General features: G+C 45.0%; 1 long non-coding RNA gene across 5 annotated transcripts; it reads right to left on the bottom strand.

The window, feature by feature from the left end:
• Window positions 1-2,339: 2,339 nt before the first annotated feature.
• LOC100859643 lies at window positions 2,340-10,142 on the bottom strand. Of its 5 annotated transcripts, XR_006931960.1 has the most exons (5): window positions 9,861-10,142; window positions 8,693-8,808; window positions 3,431-3,566; window positions 2,882-3,141; window positions 2,340-2,582 (listed from the first exon to the last, which is right to left on the bottom strand). It is a non-coding gene; the product is annotated as an uncharacterized LOC100859643 (long non-coding RNA). The 5 variants fall into 5 exon arrangements; XR_006931958.1 differs by lacking the exon at window positions 2,882-3,141 and having other exon boundaries at window positions 3,417-3,566; window positions 4,264-8,808; XR_005861785.2 differs by lacking the exon at window positions 2,882-3,141 and having other exon boundaries at window positions 3,417-3,566.
• Between the last annotated feature and the right edge of the window lie 8 nt (window positions 10,143-10,150).

Genomic DNA, 10,150 nt, shown 5'->3' with positions numbered 1-10,150 from the left:
CCCAAAGGATGGAACACATTCCCTGTGAGGACAGGCTGAAAGCTGGGGCTGTTCAGCCTGGAGAGGAGAAGGCTCCAGGGAGACCAAGAAGTGGCCTTTTGGCATCTAAAGGGGCTGTAAGAAGGAAGGGGACAGACTCTTCAGCAGGGTGTGTTGGGATAGGACAAAGGGAAATGGTTTGAAACTAAAAGAGGGGAGATTTAGACTGGATGTAAAAAAGATTTTTACAGTGAGGGCAGTGAGGTACTGGAAAAGGTTGCCCAGGAAATGCAGTGGATGTCCTGTTCTGGAGATACTCAAGGTCAGTCTGGATGGGACTCTGAGCACCTGATTGAGCTGTTTGTTGCAGGGAAGTTGGACCAGATGACCGCTAAATGTCCCTTCCAACTCAAACGATTATATGACCCTATGATCCAATGACTGGGATCATGGGATTGCAGTCCCAGCAAGGAACAAGGACTTGTTTGAGCTGCTTGAAGAAAACATATAATCTCCTGCGGTTCAGCTGTCAGCATCCTGTGCATGCGTTGAGGAAGGAGCTGTTCGACTCACACCCCATGGAGAACAGAAGGAGGATAAACTTCAGCACCCCCAGAAGCAGGTGCATGGCCCATTCTCGGTGGCTTTCTATAGCTGAGCCTAGCAAAATTCCCAACTTAAGAAAAAATGTTCAAAGAAAGTGGGATAAGATGTGTTCACCTGAGTCAAGGTATCCTGGGTCCAAGATGGAGTCAGAACCTCTCCATGACTGACCAAAGAGATCTTCTGAAGTGTAAACACAAAATCGTGAAAAATATGTAATGTCTTCATATGCCAAATTGTTTCCATCCCTTGGCTGTAGTTCAAGGACTAACTACAAGAACACGAACACAGAAATCTTCCTGCTTCATTTGCAGCCCAAGATGGATCAACACTTGTGAATTTCTCATTCTGTCATGTCTTCATGCTTTCTAATCAGAAACCAATTCATAACGTCTACAGTGTATCATTTCAGCCTTGGACTTGGCCAAAATCCTTCCTGAATCTCCTTTCCGTTCCTGGCTGAAGCATGTTTGGCCGGAGCTCCACACTGCTCCAGAGGAAGACAGACCCAAGCCTGAAACAAGCAATCAGCAGCAGAGCTGCTGCACTTTAACAGCATTTGGCATCTGCCTCATACACCAGAAATGGAATGTAAGAATTTAGCAATAACTGTGCCCTGTGTTCTCAGTATTTCACTTCTATATTTTCAAAACATCATGCTTAGCTAATTGTTCAACGCTAGCAGTAGAACTTTCACAATACTTGTATTTAAGAATTTCACCTTCTTTCATATATGGTAACTCTTTTCTATTATTTGCTTTGTTAAAAATTCTGGTGCCTCTACTTTAAGGGTTGCATTCAGTGATATCTGTCTTCTAAATAATCTGAACACTGCAATAAATTGACGCATTGGCTGGTAATTATTATGCCTTTGCATTCCTCACACCCAAACAAAATACCAGAGCAAATTCTAGTGTTTCATTGCACAAATCTAATCTAAGAGGTGTAGAAGAGCCATTCTCTTGCCCTTCTATGTCCTGAAGTTTTATATAAATGGATTTGAATCATTCTTAACGTTCTTAACAGGAACAACAAAGCATAAAGCTGACTGCAAAGTACTGTCAAGCTGAGATCATTTTCAGTAATCCATGTCTTTTCAAATAGCTGCTTTCTTTCCTTCTCTTTTCTTCATTTGCAAGACTTGCCCCAGCGATTCAGTGAGGCACTTTTTTGGGGATGGTGTTCTTTCACATTCATCTTGTGAAAACAAAGGGAGCACTGCACACTGCAGTGGGAAATGTCCCAGTCTGTCACACAGGATGTCACGTTGTGCTGCTTGCTGTCAGAAGGCACGAGCTCTGGGCAGATGTCACTTTCTGGCTCCAGCCACAGCCCAGAAGCCACCCTTTATCCCTGTTCCCTCTGCCCCGCTGGTGTGCCCACAGAGCTGCACACATGAACCCTTCTTTCCCCATTGCAGGCAAGATCAGTAAGATCATCATAAACAAATGAAATACGCAGGCAACGCTGATCCATTTCACTGGAACATGTCTGTGGAGAGCTCATCACCACCAGCTCAGCCAAGAGTGGGTAGGGACTGTCACGGCAGCATGTGGCAGGGGACACAAGAAGAGCAAAGCAGTGGCTTCCCCCTCACAGCACCCTGGCCGCAGCGTGGCTATCTTTGACTTCCTGTAGATCTCCCCAGCACCTTTTGCATTGTGCAAAATGTAATGTAATAACGTAATACAACCAATAACAATAGTCACCGGTGTGCAAAGAGATCATTCCTTCTTAGTCAAAGGAACAGGTGTGCACAAATCTTCTATCAAGTTTATTTTCAAAGAAGTGGTGATGTGGGGAACCACTGTGATTCTGCCTCATGTTACGCCCCCGGGACTCTCTGTTTCACTGGCAATATTCCCACTGCTATCGTGGACATTACGTCAGTGTTTCCACTAAGCTGCGTCTCTGAGGGGCTGATGGTAACCAAGCTGTCAGAATTCATCCTGGGCTCAAACTTCACATTTTTTAAATTCCCCATGATGGACATTTCCTTCCTTGAAACAAACAAACAAAAAAATCAAGTTGATTGATACTACAATATGTGCAGTTAGCATTCAGAGGGAAATTCTGTTCTACATTGTACTATTCAAAATGATGCAGGTAGTTTATACCAGCAGAACATTCTGGTATTAAGCAGCAAAAAAAGGTGACAGAGTTGTTTCCTGGATTGCACGTTGAGCCAGAAAAGGCATTTCTGAGATGCAGATGGATCTCAGGGTGCTGAAGCTTTTCTTTACTCTCAGCAGGGCTTGCCACATGGAATTACTTATTCTGGAGAAAAGTTTCACTCAACTCTTCATTGTGATGTTTCTGGAAGCAGGACACATGTAATGGATCACACGACATCTCCCTCAGTTATGAAGGATATGGCACTGCTCTCAGAAACTTCCTGCACACTTCTGGGAGCCCCAGAACAGAGCTGAATAAAGCATGGCTGCTGTTGTGGCTGTGTTCTGACAACAGAGGATGTGTGTCCCAACAGATATGCAGTCAGTATAGAATTGGTGTGAGATGCTGCAGACCCCAGGAGTTTCTCAGTGCTAAGACCTGATCCTGGGGCAGAAAAGAGAATGAAATGTCAGTTCTGGTGTGTGAGATTTGTCTTTATCATTCTGCTGTTGTCAGGAGGAACTCCGCATGCCACAGGCTGGAAGTTCAAAGAGATGTACAGTGAGCTGAAGAGCAACATACCAAGGAACCTGCTCAGACACTCAGATTGCCTGGAATTCTCTGCTTAGAAGAAAAAGCATGACTCTCATTATTCTTCCATGGGAAGAGAGAAGAATGGATAGTTAGGGGAGAGGTACTGGAACAAGCATTAAGCTCACCTGTTAATACTTACTCATTGAAACATTCCCATGAACACATGAGCAGGACCGTGTCAATCCCATGTAGATACTAATCTCCTCAGACCTCTTTGTGTCTTGTTTGAGGATGGGACTGTGTTAATCCAGGAAACAGCCAGGGAAGGGATTTGTCTGTGCAGGAAATGTGGAAGACAACATTAAGTACATCTCTGCCAGATTACGGTGTTGTGAGGGGATGCGCTGGCTTCGTCCCAGGGCTGCTGGCGTTGGTGCTGTTGCTCTGCTCAGACAGCATCAGTGTTTCCAGAAACCTTTACATGAGGTTTCCCACCGCTGTTACCAGTAGTGGTGTTGGGATGTGCAGCCACACGGGCTCAGAGGAAGGGGCCTGCGCTGCCCAGATAACTGCTTGCAGTGAATCACAGTGCAGCCTGCTCCTGCTGCTGCCTATCCTCTCTACAAGACGCATCTCATATGCCGTTCTAAACATTTCCACTGCCTGCAATACCAACCCGCTTTCCTTACAGTGCACAAACATTTCTGTACTGAGGTAATACAATGCACACAGCAGGGGGGAGCAAGTCTATGGTGGAGTATTACCCAAGTTATAAAATCAGTTTATTACTCTATTGTGTGCCTAAACTTTCTGGAACATTGTAACAGATGTATTTTATAGTGAAATGACAACACCTCTTAATGAAATCCAGGTTTAGATTCTGGCATCATTTCTTCCTTAATTTTATATTTTGTAACACTCTACTACCCCACCAGGAAAAATCAATAGAATGTTTAGAGCATCCCACCATCACACCTTAACATACAGCTGCATGGAGAAGAAAATAACTCTACGTGATAGAACACAACTTACATTTTCATTACTTGAAACCAAATCCTGTCTTCTTCTGTTGACAGCTACAAGTTCCAGTTTGCTCTGTTCCTTTCAGGTGAAACTGAAGCCATCACTACAACTTTTGCTGGACCTCTCTTGTGCTACATGCTATCTGTTGCTGATTCAGACTGCAAAAGCTTCTGCGCTGGGTTGGCCTGAAGTGCTGTGGAAGTGCCCTCCCACCCGCTCACACCCCGCATCCCTCACTGCTGCCTGCACTGGGATCCGTGCCACTGAAACGCCACACACGTCTTGCAGGATCTCTCACACGCACCGAGATGTGCTGGGCACAACCCAGCTGCCCGCTGTTACTGCGCCTCTGCTGACTGCAGATAAATGGCAGATGTTTAAAAAGCTTGTATTAAGTCACATACATTTGCTTTCGGAGATTATTTCTGACATGGAGCAGCTCTGCCAAACTGTGCTCCTTCATCAGAAGTACGTGGATGTTGCAGATTTTCAGACAAACATCTGCAGGAATTGAAAATCAACAACAAAATAACAGAAATGTGATAACTCTGATCTGCCTCATATTATTCTTGGAAACATTTTCTTCTGAGGTGGAATAAAAGGCATCCCGAGGCTGGCCATTCAGGAAGCACCTGGTCTGTATGCCTGCAGCACTGTGAGCAGCTCTGAGCAGGGTCTTCCAGCAGCAGCATGAAGCAGCCTGCATGCAGCGCCCACCTCCCTGCAGTGTACTGAGGCCCTGTGCACTGACCAGGCTCCTTTTTCATAGAAGACTCCAAAGCCACTCATGGCTGCATGCTGACATTAGATGGCTGCTCTTAGCTCTGTAGGAATTGCATACTGCTCGCAGTTGTTCTTTGAGGAAGTTCTCTGTGGAGCAACTTAGCCCAGGTTTTACAGAAAGCTGTGTTTCACTAACGTGGTGAAATAATGAACCTTGACCTTCATTACAAAGCTTTGGCTGACTTTTCAGATATGATGGATCCAGACCACAAAAGGACATGCACATAAGGGTCTTCACCTTGAAGCTGAATGGAGACTCCCATCCAAATTACACCCAATGACACCAGCATTACTGACAAATGCTGTCATGTAAGAAGTTAGCACGTGCTGCGGATCCAGGAGCACTCCTCAACTACATGGCTGATGGCGTTTATGCACTCTTGGCCAATGCAGACTGCACCATGGCTTCAGAATCCCTCAACTCCTTGGCTTTCCTTCCTTTAGGCGTGTGAAACAGTTGCACCTCATTCATGACCTTAATGCACTCGAGTGCTGAGCTGTCCAGCTGTGGTACCATCCACACAGGGCTTTGGTGTGAGCCCGTGCTAACTCATTCCCCTCCCACACGAGTTGAACAGGCCTACAAATCCCAACAGTTACAGTGTGTTTTTATGATCCCAAAACACCCCAGTACAAAACAGGACAGCGAACATCTTAATCAAGTGAAGCTTTGATGAAAACTGTTCTAAAGGTTGTTTGAAATCTACATTAACTTTGGTACAGAATGCAGGAAATTAAGACTGTAATGAAATCTAATGTACATAGAGCATTCTGAATATAAAGTGTACCTGTGATGAATCACATGAATCCTAGAATGGTTTGGGTTGAAAGGGATCTTTATGACTATCTGATTCCAACCCCCTGCTATAGGCAGGGACACCTCCCTCTAGACTAGATTGTTCACAGCCCTATCCAGCCTGGCCTTGAATACTTCCAGGGAAAGGGCATCCACAGCCTCACTGGGCAACCTGTCCCAGTGTCTCATCACCCTCACAGTAAAGAAATTCTGCCTACCATCTAGTCTAAATCTACCCTCTTCCAGTTTAAAGCCATTTCCCCTCATCCTGTTGCTACATGCCTTTATAAAAAATCCCACCCCAGCTTTCCTGTAGGTCCCCTTCAGGTACTGGAAGGATGCTACCAAAGCACAAAACGCAGGAAATACCAGCAATCACATTTGCAATGAAAATGCAATGTTGTTCTTCTACCAGCAGGTAAAGCCTGTCTGCAGTAGCGACTCCTGAAACTCAAATTTGAGTTTCTGCTATTCAAGCTGACAGCAAAGATATTCAGAAGATGCTTATGCTCTTGCCAAAACATGCTAATTGAGCTTTCCACAGTTAAGATGAAGACCAAGTCCTCTATCAACTGTGCTTTTCTAGACACATACACAACCATGCAAAATTATGGAGCAGTACATAGTTGTGGTTAGCAAGAACTCACAAAAGCAGCCCACAAGCCGCGGGAGCCTTGGGAATCTGAGCACAATGTGCTGCAAAAGGTGAGGTAAGGCAGCTCCTTTGAACTGAAATGCAATATATTCACAGGTCTGAAGAACTCAGGGTTCCTTGTTCTGGTCACCTGTTACAGCTTTCATAGTAGCTGCGAGGTTTACCTTGTCCATTGATTTTCAAGGCCCATCTGTGCCACTCATTTCTATATTTTTCAGAGGGCACTTTCCATTAATTTTTATATTCACTTTTGTGTCCACAAAGTTTTAACTAACACAACATCAGCTGGCTTCTTTTGTTTTCCCCCTTCCAATCACAACTTACTTACAGTAATCGCTTCATTGGCCAGGAGGCTGCTTGACTGACAGCACTCTTCCCTACACGGCTGCAGCAAGTTTGCCCAGTCCTGTACCCCAATGGTACCAACACGTAATCTCATTCATTTTCTGAGACGTCCCAGTAAGCAATTAAAGTTCACTATTTACACAACCACTTGTATGGGAACTGTTGAATCATGGCCTGAACTTCTGATTGATCAGCTGAGATGAGCACTGAGTCAGCCACAGGAACACAGGTGAAGGCAATTCATCTGTGTGACCAGAAGGGATGGAGCCGGGCTCCACCTCTCCTAGACCCCATTTAAGGGCTGACTGCCACTGAGGAAGGATCTCTTTCTGGAGGTTGCTCCTCTTGAGTTCTTCCTGCAAGCCTACAACACAGGTGAGCAGTTTCCATTTGTTTCCAATTATCCTTTTCTAACATGATAACCTTTCTAGCTTTATGTTCTGTGGATACCAATCTGACCACACTACTCTCTGTATTTGTTGACTATACACCACTTCAATAGGAATGTGTGTTAACCATTCTTAAAGCAGAAATTCACACTTCTGAAATCACCTGTTTCAGTTCTCAACACATTCATATCTGAAAATGTTTGACTCATAATTTGGCTCATTCCAGCAATAAAGGCCAGAGACTCACTCATGTATAGCATCTTCCTCCAGCTCACAAAGAAAAGAAATCCTGCAACTGAGGGTAAGGACAGGCAGCAGGGAGCTGCCAGACTAAGCCAGGTAATGTGGGACCTGGGCCTCCCTGGTGGGAGCTCTTCACTCAGCATTGTGCCGTCTTCAGCACAGCCTGCATTCTGCACGCCAGTCCACAGAGCACATCATTGCATTTCCATTTGCAGATAATTTCCAACTTTCTCTTCCACATGCTTAAGAATATGAAATTTTAGACAAATAAATGGTGATTGTTAATACAGCCACAAATGATAAATTGTCATGCTAGAATTTTCTTAAATGCAAGCACATTAGGTCATTTTTCACATAAATCAAGCATTCAAAAACTTCTAACAGAAGGAACTACTTAAATTCATAACAGAACTGTGCTTTATTTGTTACAGCTGTTCTTTTATGATACCTGATCCGAGACATAAATCCCTTTGTTTTGAAAATGGTGGTTCACATATTGAGCCCAAGCATGTATTAAGAGGGCAGATATAATTAATTTTAGCACTGTAATAAACTGTATTGTTGCCTGGGAAATCAAATCCTACAAACGATGGCAAGGCTGAGTCATTCCCTTTGATAATAAAATGATGACATGTTATAACTTAATACATATAAAAAAAAAATGTACAATACTGTCCAGGCTACCACAGAAGAAAGTTAATGAAAGCTGAGGGTGAACTCCAAGAGGCTGTTGGTTCTCTTGCCCTAAGAGTGCCCTAGGAGTGCCATAAATCAATTGCTGATGGTTATATTAGAGGTGAACTGCAAGTTTTTTTTTAAGATTTGGACTCACAACCTTTCTTTTTTATGATGAATACAAAAAATACTTATTTTCCTTTTCTTCTCCTACATATTCTTTTAATAAATAATTTGCTGAAGTCATCTATCTACAGTGTTTGGAAACACTGTTGCATGAGGTGAGTCTGAGAGCTGGGACCGCTCAGCCCTGAGAGACAACCTGGGGACCTCAACACTGTGCGTAAGCATCTGATGAGAGGGAGTGAAGACACAGCCAGACTTCCCAGTGGTGACCACTGACAGGAGGAAATGCAACAGAACTGAACACAGACTGAGATAGCAGAAATAATAATAAATAAATATATATTATTATACAGGGATGGTGGTTGATCACCAGCACAAGGTGCCCGCAGGTTTTGGAGCCTGTGCTTGGAGACCTTCTAAACTGACCTGGATACGCCACAAGCAATGGGCTCTTGCTCTGAGTTGAAGTTCGGAGCAGTCTCCTGTAGAGCTCCCTTCTGACCTCAGTAATTCTGAGTCTCTGATATTTGCTCATCTTGCACCTGAGAACATTTGTGAACACATAAAGGGAAGATTTAGATTGGACATAAAGAAGTTTTTTACAATAAGGGTGGTGAGGCACTGGCACAGGTTGCCCAGAGAGGTGGTGGATGCCCTGTCTTTGGAGACAGTCCAGGTCAGGCTGGACAGGGCTCTGAGCACCTGATGCAGCTGTAGGTGTCCCTGTTCATGGCAGGGAGTTGGACCAGATGACCTTTAAGGGTTCCTTCCAACTCAAACAATTCTGTGATTGTATTTTCACATCATTTTACAGAATTTTTGTTTTACTCTTGAAGAAATTCACAACACTTTGTGAAATAATTTAAGTCTAAATTATCTGAAAACAAACGAGCATTCCCCCTTTTGAGACAATAGCTCACTTTTTTTTAAGTTATCACATCAGGAACACACATCTCTCACACCCTCATAGTCTACGACAAAACATCAGACTTAAATTTAACCTAATACAAGACTCTATTCTTGGAGAAGCCAAGCCCAGAAATGGAAAGCATATGTTCTTGATCTTTCCAACATGTAATATTACGGGAAGTGAAATTCTAAATACAATTTACCCCCTTCTAATTTATTTGAATCAACCAGTAGCTGCACTGGCTGATTATTTCATTTATTTACATTAGGCAGCTGTTTAAGCCTTTCTCCATACAGAAGGAAGTGCCTTTTTCCAAGAAGCATCAGTAGCTCAGTAAAAGCTTTTCCATGCAACAGAAACCATGGGTAACAGTTTACAGAATGTAAACAGAGTGCCCAACGCTGAGCACTGCAAGAAGCCTACAGCACATTGCACCAAACCAGCCCGAGGAGCGCAGTATTTCCCTCAGATCACATCACGGTTTGGGCTGGAATGGAGCTCAGAGCCCACCCAGCCCCACACCCACCACGTCAGCCTGGGCCCACCCAACCTGGCCCTGAGGGCCTGCAGGGACGGGGCACCCACAGCTCCCTGGGCAGCTGTGCCGGCATCTCACCGCCCTCTGAGTAAAGCCTTTCCTGCTCACATCTGACCTAAAGCTCTCTTCTGTCAACCCAACACTACCTCAGATCCGTACATCTGGATCTGGATTATCGGGAGGGGACCCGCTGGGCAGCTCTACCCACCCAGCATTACCGCAGTCGGCACAGACTCGGCTGGAACGTGGGCTGACGCCAACCGCCGGGGCCCAACAGCCACCACAGAGCGCTACGTTACTCCCGCCTGGCAGCACGGCGCGGTTCGAGCCGCCATCGCCCTCAGCCGACGCAGACCACCCGCCAACTCAGCCGCCCTCGCACCTCTCCCGCGCGCCCAGCAGCGGCCAGCAAGCATGCGCGCACCGCCGCCTTCGC

Source organism: Gallus gallus, chromosome 1 (genome assembly GCF_016699485.2).
Source record: "Gallus gallus isolate bGalGal1 chromosome 1, bGalGal1.mat.broiler.GRCg7b, whole genome shotgun sequence".
Lineage (NCBI taxonomy): Eukaryota > Metazoa > Chordata > Aves > Galliformes > Phasianidae > Gallus > Gallus gallus.
This window is presented reverse-complemented; position numbering and strand designations above follow the sequence as displayed.